This window comes from Protopterus annectens, chromosome 8.part0 (assembly GCF_019279795.1).
Source record: "Protopterus annectens isolate FY-2018-M chromosome 8.part0, PAN1.0, whole genome shotgun sequence".
NCBI lineage: Eukaryota > Metazoa > Chordata > Ceratodontiformes > Protopteridae > Protopterus > Protopterus annectens.
Genome location: NC_056741.1, coordinates 8370650 through 8387746, shown reverse-complemented (window position 1 = coordinate 8387746; position 17097 = coordinate 8370650). Strand labels below are relative to the sequence as shown.

At 40.6% G+C, this 17097-nt stretch overlaps 1 protein-coding gene across 1 annotated transcript in view; it reads left to right on the top strand.

Moving 5' to 3' along the window:
* LOC122807959 (tumor necrosis factor receptor superfamily member 14-like) overlaps window positions 1–17097 on the top strand; it is a 580779-nt gene that overhangs the window by 420631 nt on the left and 143051 nt on the right. The window lies entirely within an intron of this gene.

The window sequence follows — 17097 nt, the reverse complement described above, 5'->3', positions numbered from 1 at the left end:
ACACAGTTATCCCCAAGTTTTGCACTGAATACAGAGAGAGATGTGCATATGCTGTTATGTGCAGTTATCCTCAGGATGTGCAGTGACTGTAGAGAAGGATGTCCATATGCTGTTATGTGCAGTTATCCTCAGGATGTGCAGTGACTGTAGAGAAGGATGTGCATATGCTGTTGTGCAGTTATCCTCAGGATGTGCAGTGACTGTAGAGAAGGATGTGCATATGCTGTTATGTGCAGTTATCCTCAGGATGTGCAGTGACTGTAGAGAAGGATGTGCATATGCTGTTATGTGCAGTTATCCTCAGGATGTGCAGTGACTGTAGAGAAGGATGTGCATATGCTGTTATGTGCAGTTATCCTCAGGATGTGCAGTGACTGTAGAGAAGGATGTGCATATGCTGTTATGTGCAGTTATCCTCAGGATGTGCAGTGACTGTAGAAGGATGTGCATATGCTGTTATGTGCAGTTATCCTCAGGATGTGCAGTGACTGTAGAGAAGGATGTGCATGTGCTGTTATGTGCAGTTATCCTCAGGATGTGCAGTGACTGTAGAGAAGGATGTGCATGTGCTGTTATGTGCAGTTATCCTCAGGATGTGCAGTGACTGTAGAGAAGGATGTGCATATGCTGTTATGTGCAGTTATCCTCAGGATGTGCAGTGACTGTAGAGAAGGATGTGCATGTGCTGTTATGTGCAGTTATCCTCAGGATGTGCAGTGACTGTAGAGAAGGATGTGCATATGCTGTTATGTGCAGTTATCCTCAGGATGTGCAGTGACTGTAGAGAAGGATGTGCATATGCTGTTATGTGCAGTTATCCTCAGGATGTGCAGTGACTGTAGAGAAGGATGTGCATATGCTGTTATGTGCAGTTATCCTCAGGATGTGCAGTGACTGTAGAGAAGGATGTGCATATGCTGTTATGTGCAGTTATCCTCAGGATGTGCAGTGACTGTAGAGAAGGATGTGCATATGCTGTTGTGCACAATTTTCCTCAGGAATTGCGGTAACATCAATGCGGGATGGGCATATGCTGCAGTGCACATTTATATACAGGAATTATGGAGCAGCAGTGAAAAATCTGCACATGCTGTTGTTATGAACTTGTCCTGGTGTTGTACAGTGACATCTGTAGGGATGTGCACATGCTGCTGTATGCTGCTTTTGCCACTTCATACAATGATATATATGTGAAATGCGGAAATTTTGCTGTTTATAGTCATCTCCAGACCATGTAGTGACATCACTGCTAACATCCATGTGTTACTGTGGACAGTTGACATTACAATACAGTGAAATCAGTCAGAGATGTGCTGCTACACATGTATTGTTACATCTATGGTAGACATGCCTGCTTTGCTGTATATGAATATATAATGAATGTGGGTACAGCAGTACCACTTGGAATGTTCATATGTTCATATGTTACTGTGCATGCCTGTCCCTAAATAAATGAAGACATAAATTGAAGATGTTCATGTGCTGTATAAAGCTACCTAAATAATGTCCAGCAGTATCATGGGGAATCTTCACAAGGCACTGTGCATGTCAGTCCTTAGGATGAATGATGACATCACTGGACGGATGTGCATGTGCTGTGTATATTTTCCCCACTGTGTGCACTGGCATTAGTAAGAGATCTGTCCATATTGCTGTACATTGTTTTCCCCCAGATGTACAGTGGCATCAGTGGAGAATGGCACGTACAATTCTGGGGGTGTTAGTACCATTAGCAGCAGCAGCTAATCATAGACTAACCAAAGCTCTCTGAAGATCTCTGATCCCCATCATCACTAAAGACCATGTGCTGAAGGGGCTTTCCTGAACTAAGATTACTTCCTCCACAGGATCTGATAATATACCCATCTGTTTAATTAATATTACTAAATAAACTATAGTAGGGACACACCTAAAGCTATTTAATTCATGTTTGGCTACTGGTTTTGTACCTGAGGTTTGAGGCATAGCAAGGGACATGCAAGTCTCATCTGCAAAGCAAAGAAGGATATTCTAACTGACCTGATAAACTATGACATTAAAAATCTCATCAGGCTATACCCACAGCAGTCTAGCTTTGTCAAAGGTAGATCCTGTCTAAAGAATCTGGTCAACTCCTTTGAAAGAGTAACAAGGACTGGAGACAGCAATCATGCTGTCCACATAGAGTACCTTGTGCTGGCAAAAGAGTTAGCACCATACCCCATGCTAGCATAGTTATTAAGCTTAATGTTTTACAAATAGATCACTATGTGGTAAGATGGACTGCAAATTGGATAAGGAACATAACATGCACAGTGCTGGTAATGGGTGCCTCATCATGGAGTATGAAGGTAACCAGTAGTGTTCCACAAGGCTCAGTGCTAGGACCTTTTTTGTTCATCATTCATTTTATAATATCCTGACCATAAGCCAAAACCTCTAGCTAACCAAGTTTCTAAAAGTAAAGTGATAGCCACTGCCAAGTCCCCTCTGATGAATAAGTCCTTCAGCAAGAACTTACACTTGTAAATACCTGGTATACAAAACTGGGTTTTAATTAAGTGCTAAAAAGTGCAATGTTGTCACATTCAGTAGACTTCCTCTCCAGCCAGCATACAGCACAGATAATATCCCACTCCGAAATTTGAATGATGTTAGACACTTTTGAACCTGCATTGATAATTGCCACTCCTTAGATCACCATTCAACAGCAGTATTCAGAAAGCTGTTCTACTCACTGCAGGTAATTGTCTGGGGAGTATCATTCATATCTAAAAAAATCATTGTCCGATTATGTTTAGCATTGATTAGGCCAATTAATGACTACATTGCCCTTTTGGGATGTACCTCACTTAAACATATCAAACTACTAGAAAGACCCCAGAGGTTCCTTACTATGATCACTATTTTAAAAACTCTAAGCTACCAGAAAAGACTGGAAGCAATGTCCCTTTATTTAGTGTCCTACAGACTCTTTGGTGTGGATCTATGCCTTGATTTCCAAACCTTTGTATTTCCAGAAATCAAATATCTCTATGAATACAAGAATCTAAATCTTTACTAGCAGATAAATAAAGTGCGGTGGAGAGAGAGAGAGAGAGAGAGAGATTACTTATGCAATGCTTTCCCCATTTATAGAATAGTCTCTACTGCAAATTAAGCAATGTGACAGATTATATTCCATCAAACAGGGACTAGATGAATATTCACAAATTCACCCCAGGCTTTATTGGTCTAGTCCTCTTCGAAAAAGGAGGTATGATCTAGGGTGGGTCCTGTCAAGGCTAAAGGGTCATAAGACTCAAGATGCCTTGTATTTCACATGATCCTATTCCTACCAAGTGGCATCAGTAGGAGTCAAGTTTGGGTTGCTGCATGCAATTATTTCCAGGTTGCACAGCGGCATCAGTGGGGAATGTACTTATGCTGCTGCAGTGTGTGGTTATCCCCATAGTGTACAGCTATGTAAACAGGAAATGTGCCCATGTTAACGAGCAAGGTCTTCCTCTACATTTAGTTAATAATAAACGTACTTAGCTGAAAATTCAGATGGATGTAACAAATTAGTGGAAGCTTCACTTCAATTTTATCTTCCACATCCTTGTCCACACCTCTGTATATCAACTTCATGTTCAGAAAATTGTAAAGAAAAAAGAAAAGCCCAAATTCTTTGAATCTCTCCACCAGTGACTTCCTATATAAAAAGCAACTATAGAGTTCCAAATCAAGGAACTGAAATCAATGCATTTAACCTCAGGCACTTTACACTCAACCAAATGTAGGTAAACTTGTCAACAGTTGATCCTGGATATGGACAGACATTTGTAGAGAATGTGTGCATGCTGCTGAGTATAGACATCAGCAAGCTGTATGGTGGCATTGAGAAGAATCTATGCCCTGCTGCATATTCTTACCCCAAGGGTATGCAGTGACAACATTGTGGGATATGGATTTGCTGATATCTACAGTTACTCTCATAATGTGCAGAGACATCAGTGAGGAATGCATACCTACTGATATACACAGTTATTCACAGGATGTGTACTGATATCAGTGACGGATATGCACATACTGATATGCATAGCTTTTCTCAGGATTTGCAGTAAAATCAGTGAGGGATGTCAAGTCCCACTCTGATTCTCAGTTATTCTTAGGGTGTTCCAAGCCATCAGTGAGGAATGTGTGCAAGCTAATATTACAGTTATTCCCAGGATATGCAGTGACATCAATGAGGGATGTGCACATGTTGTTATGCAGTTATTCCCAGGATATGCATTGACATCAATGAGGGATGTGCACATGCTCTTATGCAGTTATTCCCAGGATATGCAGTGACATCAGTGAGGGATGTGCACATGCTGTTATGCAGTTATTCCCAGGATATGCAGTGACATCAATGAGGGATGTGCACATGCTGTTATGCAGTTATTCCTAGGATGTGCAGTGACATCATAAAGGGATCTGCTTGGGTTTATATGCACAGTTATTCCTAGGGTATGTAGGGACATCAGTGTTGGATGTGTACATCCAGCTCTGCATGGTATCCCATGATGTCCAGTCATATCATTAAGTATGTGCATAGTATCAACATGATGTGTGGTCATATCTCTAGGCATCTGCATGGTATCCCCTTGATATGTATTTATTTATTTATTTTGTTTTATTTTATTTAACATTTGTTGACCGGGATTGTCTGACTGGACAGCTGGTGTCCATTTTCAGCGGAGGCCCGGGGAGAAAAGCTCCACAAGTACAGTAGTTACAGCATTTAGTGTAAACAGTAACAAGTTGCAAGTACGCACCTCCAAAGGCCACAAGTGTAGAGCCGGCAAGGCTGAAACAAGGAAGTAGGAGTTTAGGCACACCCCCTGGCAGCAGTATGGGGGGGTTAGGGCACACCCCCTGGCAGCAGTATGGGGGGGTTAGGGCACACCCCCTGGCAGCAGTATGGGAGGGGGTTAGGGCACACTCCCTGGCAGCAGTACACAAGAGGTTTACAGCACACTCCCTGGCAGCAGTATAGGAGGGAGTTAGGACACACTCACTGGCAGCAGTATGGGAGGGGGTTAGGGCAAACTCCCTGGCAGCAGTATGGGGGGGTTAGGGCACACCCCCTGGCAGCAGTATGGGAGGGGGTTAGGGCACACTCCCTGGCAGCAGTATGGGGGGTTAGGGCACACTCCCTAGCAGCAGTATGGGAGGGGGTTAGGGCACACCCCCCTGGCAGCAGTATGGGAGGGTTAGGGCACACTCCCTGGCAGCAGTATGGGAGGGGGTTAGGGCACACTCCCTGGCAGCAGCATGGGAGGGGATTAGGGTACATTCCTCCCTAGCAGCAGTATGGGAGGGGGCTAGGGTACACACCCTGATTGCAGTATGGGAGGAGATTAGGGTATACCCCTCTCTGGCAGCAGTATAGGAGAGGGTTAGGGTACATTTCCTGGTAGCAGTATGGGATGGAGTTAGGGCACACTCCCTGGCAGGAGTATAGGAGGGGATTGGGGTATACTCCCTGGCAGCAATATGGGAGGGAGTTAGTGTGCACTCACTGGTAACAGTATGGGATGGGGTTAGGGTACACTCCCTGGTAGCAGTATGGGAGGGGGTTAAGGTACACTCCCTGGTAACAGTATGGGAGGGGGTTAGGGCACACCTACTGGCAGCGGTATAGGAGAATTTAGGGTGCACTCCCTGGCAGCAATATGGGAGGGAGTTAGTGTGCACTCACTGGCAGCAGTATGGGAGAGGTTAGGGTACATTCCCTGGCAGCAGTATGGAAGGGGGTTAGGACAGACTCACTAGCAGCAGTATGGGAGGGGTTAGGCTACACTCCCTGGCAGCAGTATGATGCTCCATCAGCATTCTTAATATCATCCACAGCCCCAGATATAGGATAAGTTGAACTCAGAGGAGGCTACGTAGGGTCTGGTAGACCCCATGAATAAGGAGAGTAGCTAGTGGCAGCTGATAGCTGTAAGTAAAAGATGTAGTCATCCAGAAATGGGACCATATGGAGATCATTGCCCTGCAAGGTTTCTGATACAATGGCTGTCACCTCAGTAAACAACTCTACTTACAGAGGAGACTCCATGTAACAGCACTTTGCCTTAAAAATTATGTCCAACCACAGTGAACTGAAGGAACCTCTTGTGCTAACTCCAGGCACTAATATGCTAACTTGTGTTCCTCATATCCACTAGCACAAACTAAGTACCTTATTGGAGCAGAGGCATGACTCTCCCAGAGGATTAGCATCTACAACCTAATGTAGAGGATGTGCTTGTTGAAGTGGATAAAGTCAAGGACTAACAGACATTTCCCAACCTCTTTAGAATCTAGTGGAATGAAGATGTGGTGGGAATATGACCCTTAGCTTCCGTCAAAGGATGGGCAGCTTTTATACACATTTCTGGAGGACAGCCTGAGCCTGTCCCATGAACTTTATGGAAATGGCTTGGTTCTTGAACACACTCCTTTTTGGTAGAAAACCAAAAGGCTTAATGTATAACCTACCAATATCATGTCCATAAACCAGTGGTCTTTTATGATGGCTATCAAACTAAACTAAACTCTGAAAACCAATACCCTCCAAAACAGTCGTATACAGTAGCAAGCACTGTATAAAATGGTTTACAAATGGAAAACAAGGAAAAGCTAAATCGGGAAGTAAAACAATAAGGAATTTTATTTATTAAAATACCCTGGCATGTCAGCATAAAGCTATTAAAGAGGTTTACTATAGCACCTTTCATTTTGTAAATACCCACTAGTATGTTTAATTGGCTGCAAATGAATTACTCAATAAAACATTATATATCTTTAAAGTGACAGCAACAAAAAAAAAAAAATATATATATATATATATATATATATATATATATATATATATATATATATATATATATATATATATATTATCACTCTAAAACAACGACATTTCTTTAGAAAAGATTAAATCAAATATTTCCTGTAAAAGTCTGAGTTTGACCCTTTAGGAGACAATATAGGAGATTTAAAAAACGAATCTTGATTTTTTTTTAATAAAATTCCAAATATGCCCCTCTGCTCATTGATGGTGAACCTAATGCAGAAAATGTGATTATTTCATTTTCATACCTGAATTAAGTATTCTGGTGCTGAATTAAATTAAGCATTTGCTGTTGTATCCCTTAGGCATTCTTCCACTTTCATTTTTACTGGTTGCCTTGTTTACCCTGTGTACTAGCACACAGGCAAGTAATGCCACAGACAACCTGTACTGAATTGCTAGTGTACATACTCTTAAAGTAATGCTTTACATCATGTATGTACTACTTCTGATAGATAAAACCTTTGAATACACAAAGTACTTGTCACAGGCAATGATACCCTTTCTAGTTATACTAATCTAAGAACACTGGCCTCCATCACATCGCCTAAACTATGGCTTCCCAAAAAAGAAAGGACACACTTATTATACCTCCCTACCACTATATCAATTTCAAATACCATTTTTCTAATTATTTCTTGCAGTTCTGTGAAAAAAGTGGTATATATGTCTCCTTCACCTTTAAATCTACCCCCCCTTTTCTCTTCACTTACAGTAGTTTCCACCTGAATATATATTGTATCCATCTTACCTTGTGCTTTATTTAAAAGCTGGTGTGTGTAACCCTTTCTTATAATTTCAAGTTTATCTAATTTCAGATTAAAACAGAATTTTTTTCCTTTGGTACGCTCCATTGTGGTTTCATGAATTTTCCACATGGTAATTAATCAAGCAAGTGTGGGGAATTTGCACTGCTAACTTGTTAAAAATGTAGAGGCTGCTTTAGCAATGCTGTGAAAAGTGCATTACACAAACTGATTTTCATTAATTCATGTAATATCTAGTGAGGTACAGGGTTTGATTCTTCTCACCTGACTAGGCTTGTAAAGACCCCGGGACTATTAGCTTAGCAATCTACTGTGAATCCTCTGTCATTTAAATTCCAGCTGTCAAGGAAAGTTAAAATTCCACAGTATCACCTGTAATTAAAAAATATAGTATCAATATATTAAATGTACAGTTAACCATTGTCCCCAAAAATCTGTACTGCAGATAGTATTCTCAAATACATTCATCAATAAATGGAGACGTATTTTGATATGATGGGTTGCCAACTTGCTTACTGACAGAACCCACACTGTAAAAGTAGCAGACTCCAAATCCAGCTCCAGACAAGTGACAAGTGGAGTACCTCAGGGTTCAGTCCTGGGACCGCTCTTGTTTGGCATCTACTTCTCTGAAGTACAGGCCAACACAAAGGGACCCTGGCTAACAAAGTTCACAGATGACTGCAAACTGGGAGCCATTATTGAATCCCCAAATGATGTGGATACTCTACAAAAGGGCCTTACAGAAACAGATGCCTGGTGCCAGAGCCATGGGCTCAAGCTCAATGCCAAGAAATACATAGTTAACCCCTTTGGGAAGAAAGATGTACCTGTGAATTACAGGGTCTACATTACATGCACGACCACTTAAATGTTCGAATCTCTAAAGGTCGACCTTTAGAGCTCAAACAGTTAAGCGGTCAAATTTTTACAAAAATTAAAAAAAAAAAATACACAACAGAAAAATAAAAACTAAAGGGTTTAAGCAGAGGGTATATTTAAGTAGCAGGGGGTGTGGGGGGTGCAGGGGGCTTGCCACCCTGCCTAAACCATTTCTACGTATTTTTTTTTTATTTACTTTTTTACTATTTCGAATGTTTAAGCGTTTGATCTGTAAAGGTCAACCTTTACAGATTCGAACATTTAAGTGTTCGTTCTAGTAATATAGACCCAAATTACCACATAGGTGGCAGTACACTAAACACCAAAAGTGTGATAAGAGACATAGAGACACAGGTGGACAGTAGTCTCACCTTCAATAACCACATCGCCACAACAGTCAGGAAATCCTTCTATTTGGCACACCTCATCACTAAGGGATTTTCATCCAGAAAAAGGAGGTCATTGTCCCACTGTACTCATCCCTCATTAGACCCATTATAAAATACAATGCCCCATTTGGCATGTACCATTCAAGAAATCTGCAACAACTGGAAAGGCCACAGAAATACCTCACTAAAAGAATCACAGGCCTAAAAAACATGTCCTACGGTGACCGCCTTAAAAAACTTCAGTTATACTCTGTCGCATATCATCTACTCAGAGATGATCTCTGCTTAACATACAAGGCCATGTCAAACCCAGAGCTGTTGGACATGCTACACTTAAAGAAAAAACAATCCCTCAGAGCCACACACTCCAGGGATCTAAACCTTGTCATCACAATAAACAAAACATGCTGGAGAGATAGGTTCCTGACTCAGAAACTCTCCAGACTCTGGAATAGACTGCCCATACATGTCAAGCAGAGCACCTCTTTGGCCCCCTTCAAAAGGAACCTTGATGATTGGATGGGAGAAAGGAAATTCACCCCGGGATCACGTCAGTAGCCCTGCTACACAGGGGTCCAGGGAAGTAAATAGTGTGAGAAGAAATAGCCAGGGAATTGTTATGAATAGGCTTGTATAGGCCTTAGGGCCAATAGCCTAATACCAACCTATGAACCTATGATACTTACAAGGGAAGTCATGCTTGCTGAAGGATATGAGTATACATTTGTTAGCATTTCGCTTTAGTCCATGGTTGCAGAAGCATGCTGTGTTAGAAACATATATCATAATGAGCAAGTAAATTAACTAGAGGTACTGGATATATTTACAAAACTGATGACATTAGGTCAGCTTTAAGAGCAGGATATTTAACACAGTCTATGGTACGATTGTGGAATAAAGTACCACTTTTATTCTTCCGTCCTCCTCTTTACGCATATTTAAGAACAACCTAGACACTTGGATAGGTCATAGAGTATATCAGTTTATCATGAAGCCTGCATTTTAATTGGCCTTTGGCCCACATACTGGTATTAATGAACTATTGAACTATAAAACCCTATAATATTTGCATCACGTTATGAATTTCCTGACCATATAATGGTGTCTCCAACCGCGGTGGTGGTGCTGTGGTAGCGGTCACCTCACAGCAAGACGTTGTCCCGTTTGATTCTCAGCTAGAGCGTCTTCTGTGGAGACATGCATGAATGGGCGTACCTTCGTTGAAGGTTGTGCATTAGGGCTGGCAACTCAGCACGTAAAAATCAACTGCCAATCATTAGCGGACCGGAGTTCCGCTGTGGCGACCCCCTACTGGGAAAAGCCGAAAGACACAACAACAACAACAACAACAACATAATGGTGTCTCCAACAATGCTTACCACTCAACTCCACAGTGCCACCTGTATGTCAAATAAGTAATGCATGAATGACATTTAAAACTCAGATATGTATGCATTAACAAATCCAGTGTGATGGCAGGGCATGTTGTGGTGCTGCACTTATGAAGCACGGTTGCATACTTTGCCCATAAACAGTTTTGAAGGTGTCCACATTTTTGCAGGGAATGATGTCTGAACATATGTTACTTCACATGCAGTCCATCCTCTCTGACAGCACCAACCTTGGTACAGTTCCATTTGCATGCAGAAATATGTACTGAGGGCATTTGGCTAGATGCCAGATAATGACTGCAGTACCAGATCTCTCCTAAGGGTGGGACTGTTGGAATGCCACATAGGTCACTTAACTTGAATGGGCTACTCCATTTCTTAGAAATTTTACACTAAAGATGGATTGCAATGTAAAACTCCAGCCATGTTGTGAGCCTGACTTCCATACTGGAATCAGGTGTAGGGCTCTGGGAGTCATAGTTTCATAGGCTGGTACTAGGCTATCAGCCCTAGGGCCTATACAAGCCTAGCCATAACAATTCCCTGGCTATTTCTTCCCACAGTATTTACTTCCCTGGACCCTTGTCTAGCAAGGCGACTGACATGACAGTCCTCATTTGTATGTCCAGCTTAAGGTATTCCTGAGACTTTGTTTTAGAATCTGGAGTGGTTGGAGTAGTAAGCTAGGTGAAGCATAAAGTGTTTTAGAAGCCAGCCCACAGTTAAAATGTATTTTTTTAGGAGAAAGTCCCTTCTGAACCTTGTATGTGGTTGACACACTGACTTTAATGGGCTCTGCCATTGCACTATAAGTATCTACTGGCATGCTCTATCAAATGTGCATTTCCAAAGTTTCCTGGTGTAGTGAGGAGCAAAATGTTTTGCAACTGTGAGATGACTTCTGCAATTTGTCATGTGGTTACAGGAATTGGCATGGCGTAATTGCTTGCTACCCTAAGTGTAAATCATGTTGGAATCCAGTCCTCAGTTTCATGTTTGATAAATTATGCTTATCATCTACCTCTGAAAGAACATCTGTCTCCCTGATACTTTTGAGCATTAAAAACTTTGTATTGGTTCTGGACTGTCTGACCATTAACCGATTCCAAACTTTTGTTGTCTTCTCAATGCAGGGGACCTTCATAGAAGGTGCTTCTGCTACTTGTTCCACTATTTTCAGATGACATGGAAGGTGCTCCACTTTCCACCTCATCTCTTCTCATCCCAGAAAAATCACAGTAGCCTCAGAATGTTCTACATTGCCACAGGAAAACAGTCCACTTATAATCATTTATGTCACAAGTCAGCTTATGTATTTTTCTTTCAATAATTTTTTTCCTACTTTTCACATTTTTTTAAAATTCATACAGTTTAATAAGTAAAATAAGTAATACCCTTCCTGTCTAAGTTTTGATCAGTTTCCTCTACAGATTTTCATATTTGCCCTTTGTGACAGTGACATCACCTTAACTAAGGCCTAAAGGCCTACGCAACAAAAACATGACTCCTGGCTCACTCATGTGACGGAGCTGGTAGGGTAGGATGGATGTGCCCATCCTATGAAGGAGGGGGACATAGCTAGCTGCAAGGAAGCCACAGACCCTCGGAGGAGGGGGTGGGGCAGTAAGATGTGGATGTGGTCTAGCGGAACAGGCTTGTGGCTATCATGCCACTAATTTTGTGGTAACCTTCATAGACTGATGCACAGGGGGAAAGTTGGAGTTTTGTTGAAATAGCAAACTACCATAACATCGAATGGCAGAATATTGAAATGCAAAAAATTGAACCTGCTTTAAACTGAAATGCTGGTAAAACAAAAAAAAAAAACATTTTTTTGCAGAGAAGCCAGCCCTACCCTGTACGTATTATATCTACGAGCAAACATCTGATACCAAGAAATACCAGCATTTTTATGAAAAGCCAGTTTGATATTTTGTGTTTCAATATTCTGCTGTTCAATATTAGGTCAGATCAATAGTTCTACAGAGCCTCTCATGCGTCACATATTGCCCCTGCCCAGTTGTGGGACTAGGCCATCACAATAATGCCCTAATTGCCAGGATGATGATGAATGCAGAATCATCATCTATGACCTCTTGAAGTACGCCCACTCCAGATGCATCTTACTTCCATACTTCACTGTGGTAGGCTTAATGGTCATCAGATATGGTAGCAAAAAGGGCCCTTAAAAAATGTTTAATGATTTGTTTTTTAAGTATGTCCAGCCAAACCTTTGTACACTGCAAAACATTTGTTTCTACTACTCAGTTTCATCATTCTCCTCAGGGATAAAATTAAAGGCAAGTAGTTTTCCAGTCTAAATCTTTTAGAGTCACTTCCAATATCTTTTTTTTTTTCCACAAAAGCATAATCTAGAGCTCGTTTTTCCATTAATAAAACAGTCATTGTATCTGCTTTATATTATTAAGTCTGCAGCCATGACTTATAGGGGATTCAGTTCCTGTTCCAGTAGTCTATTTCTTCGTTCTTCCAAAGTTTGTTTAATAGTAAATTGACTTTTTCTATCCCATACAACCTTGGAAACATTAGAAGAAGATAAACCCACAGCCATAATTAATCCATTTTTCTGAGTGCTGTTTTCTTTAGTAATCAAGACTGTGTGCTCTTCAGAGAGTTGGCTACCATTAACAGCAGAGCAACATTGCCTCATATATTGTCACACTCCCTTTTTGGAGGGTTTCTTTGTTTTGAAAATGTGATTGCCCTGAAAGTGAAAAGAGTCATACGGCATCCTTAAGATAATTGACTATTGTTGAGATTTGTTTGTTTGTTTTTTTCAGCTCTTCGACCAAATATTTGGAGACCTGCCCAAAGAAAGAAACAAACAAACAAAAAAACTCACTCCAAAAGTTGCCATTGTGTACAGGCACATGCCTGAGTCTGTTGGCCAAGCTATGGCATCAGCACAGTCAAAATTATAGACAGACAATTGTACAATGATGGTTCATTATTATTCAAAAACATGCACACTGATTGGACAGGTGAACCAGTGTGTCCATTATAAACTGAGCATATATCAATAGAAAACATACCTCTCAACCATACCAAATTCTTCAGTTTTTACCGTTTTTTAGGGCAAAATATTGGGGTGCCATGAATTCCCGAGTGGCTCCTTTAATTTCCGAATTTCCCAAACTTTTTTTAAAAATGTTTACCACTTTAAATTTTTTAAGCAGTTTATCACTTTAAATGCATGGCTGATGTCACCACACATCACCAGCCTACAGGGGTGTGTGGAAGGACATCAGCTACTGCCTGTTGGAAAGGGGAATATGAACAGCAATGGTGGGTAACTTTTGCAGAGGGAAGTTTGTAGAGTCTGCTCAAATCATGCCCTAGGCAGCCTCCAGGAAAGAACATTCATTGTTCTTCAGGCCGTTATGTGTACAAGTTTTATCGACTGCTGGGCCAGTTCTCTCTGAGGGCCATTTCAGTTTATTTTACTTGTCATGTGCACTGGGCCATTTTTAGCTGCTGCTCATTTATTTCTTGTTTCAGATTATTTTACCATGTGTACTGGCCTGGGCCATTTTTATCTGCCGTTCATTTATCTCTGTGGGCCATTTCAGCTGCTTGGTTGTTTATCACTTCTGAGCTGGCCATCCTCCGTTCTTGTGTGTGTGCTGCTGCAGTTTATTTTATCTGCTTGTTTATCACTACTGAGCTGGCCATCCGTTTTGCAGTTTATCTGCTCATTTATCTTATTTTATGTGCTTCTGCTTTCATTTCGCTGAGTTGCAGACAGTTTATTTTATCTGCTAGTTTCTTATTTATCACTGAGTTGTAAGATTATCTGCTTCTGCTATCATTTATCGCTGAGCTGCTGGCCATCCATTTTGCAGTTTATGCTAAATGCTCATTTATCGTTGTTGAGCTGGATGACAGTGGCCATGTGTATCTGCTCATTTATCACTGCTAAGACTGTGTTAAACACAAAATAAAAAAACTAATATTGACAACTTTCAAATAAACTTTCTAGCCTATGTTTTCAATACAGACTTTCTAGAACACTAAGTTCTGGCCACGATAGAGTGGAAACAAGGCCATGTAAAAGATGTGTTCACAGAGTTCACACAAAAGCTATTTCTTTACAATATTTAAAAGATTATGCATAGCTATTCAAAGCGAAGCATAATGTGACCAATGACATGCTGAGGTAAATAGTATGGTGAAGATATTGTGATATGGTTAAGTGCTGCTGACATAATGCAGTCATGCAGACCATAATGCTGAATAATAAAGTCTTGTTATAGCAAAAAAATAGCAGTTGTACAATTTAGTGGACTGTGCTATAGGTGATCACATGACCAAGGGACATCAGCAGTCAGATAACATGCCCAGTGCTATGCTCATTCATATGCTCACTGAAGCACTGTATAGCTGCAAGACATGCACAACAGAGAAGAGAAGCCTTACAAGGGCTCCACTGCAAAGTGCTAACTGACTTCATGATATAAAAGGGAAAGACTTGGGGTGATGGAACAGTCAAAAACAGAGAAAAACAAAAAAAACGATAATGGGAGGAGAAGAGTGGTACAGAGGGAGAAAGGTATTTTTTGTACAGGTGCTCTTTTTAAGAAGTTTAGAGGTGGAAGATGGTAGGGGGAAGGCATGGGTAGGAAGCAGAGTATAGGTATGGTAGCAGAGGCAAGCAAACATATAACAGACAAAGACTGGTGGGGAGATAAAGACACAAAAGAAGGGGTAACAGTGGAGGTATATAGAAACATTAGTATTTTACTCTGAAACCACACAAAAGACCAGTGAAAACAGCTCTACTTTCCAAAATAAGAATTTAATAAAAACCTTTAAGTTGTCTCTCCTCTCCCACCCTCCGCCTCGGCTACAAGAAAGCCTAAACAGAGTAAAAAGTCACACAGTCCCACAGTCCTTTACAGCAGCTCAATATCAATTAACAATTCATTACATAATAAAATCAATTGTTAATTGTTTATACAATTAACCCCAAAGTTCTCAATTGCACACACTTTTATTCATTCCTATGCAAAAAAAAGTTTCATTCATTATTATTTATTAAAATTGCTTTAAATCTCTCAAATCTTTTTTTTACATTTTCATCATGTGTGTATACTTGTTCCAGAATTGTTTGTTTCTTTACTGTCTATTATTATTCCCCATGTTCTGAGTGAAAATGTTCTGCCACTGGACTGTTTTTACTGTTTACTTTTACACTTAACGGCAAGACTTGAGTTATTTACTTTACAGCAACTTTGTGTGTGTGTGCGTGTGTGTGTGTGTGTGTGTGTGTGTGTGTGTGTGTGTGTGTGTGTGTGTGTGTGTGTGTGTGTGTGTGTGTGTGTGTGTGTGCCTGTGTGCCTGTGTGTGCGTGTGTGCGTGTGTGTGTGATTAACGGCAGCCTGTGTTACTTGATTAACGTCAGTTTTCAGTGGGTGTGTGAGTGTTTAATGGCACGGCAGCTTTCAGGGTGTGTGTGTGATTAATGGCAGCTTTCAATGGGTGTGTGTGTGATTAACGGCAGCTTTGTGTTTTACTTAGCAGCTTCACTGTTACTTGTATTTTACTTTATGGGAGTCTTTGCACTATTTAATGACAGTGTGTGCGTTTAATGGCACGGCAGCTTTCAGGGATTATGTGTGATAGCAGCTTTGTGTTTTATTTAGCAGCTTGTGCAGGCATCACAGAACTTCACTGTGTTTGCATTATTTAACGACTGTGTGTGAAATATAAAGTTGTTTGCTAGCAGCAACCTCTTCATTAGTTACAGATCTCTTTAATGTGGAATTATTTATATGACTTTTACTTCTGCAGAGATTCTGCTTGGGAGGGGGCATATTTTGGTTTTCTGTTCAGTTTGCATTTGTAAGTTGGTATCCCACAATTGCATTGGAGTGGATGGGGTTAAATAATTATGTATGCAAATTTTATGTTAATCAGTGCACTTTTTCATGGGGAGGAATTCTCTTTTCATTGTTGCTTCTCTTGAATAGCACCGACGTATTGTGCAAGTGTGGGAATGTAAGTCCCATAAGCATGTGCAGTACAAACGAAAACGTCTAAGAATGTGAAACACCATGGAAGGACACTACATGCAGCACTGTTGTACAAAGACATTAAAGTAAGGCAAGAAATTTCCTTCTTAAATAATGTTATTGTGTAATAGCAATAACCCACTCGTGGGTGTTGATATATCAGGATTTACCCACAGTTGGCTTTATTTAATCACTCGGACGTCACCCTCTTGAACAAATCATGCCAACTATGGGTAAATCCTGATATACGCACACCCACTCGTGGGTTATTTCTTAGATGCCAGCATAATGTGGACATGCCCCTCAACCTCTTAAAGCAAGAAATCTGGAGAAAGCCAATGATAATCAGGGGGAAAAGACCAAAGTCATTGACATATTTAAAAATTCCTCTTATAAATTTAAAAAGTTGGTTGAATAAGAAGTTTTGCATTCATATGCATTTTCTGAAAGACTGAAGTCTGAAACTCATATGTCTGTCTTTATTTAGTGGCTTCAATCCTCAATGATTTGTCAAACCCCCACACATTTTATGAGGAATAGACCAAATATATAAGACAACAATTTTGTCACTGCAAAAGTCTGGACATTTGAGTGCTATGACTATTGAAGACAAGATCAAAAGTTCTACCAGACAGTAAATTATGGTTGCTTCCAGACTGCAACAATGGCATCTTTAAAAAAATAGTTTGCTATAGGAATGATCCAGTGCTTTTGACCTTCTTGTCCAGATAATAATTTTGACATTTCTTCAGAGAAAATACATGTCCATCTGCTAATCCATAGAGAGCT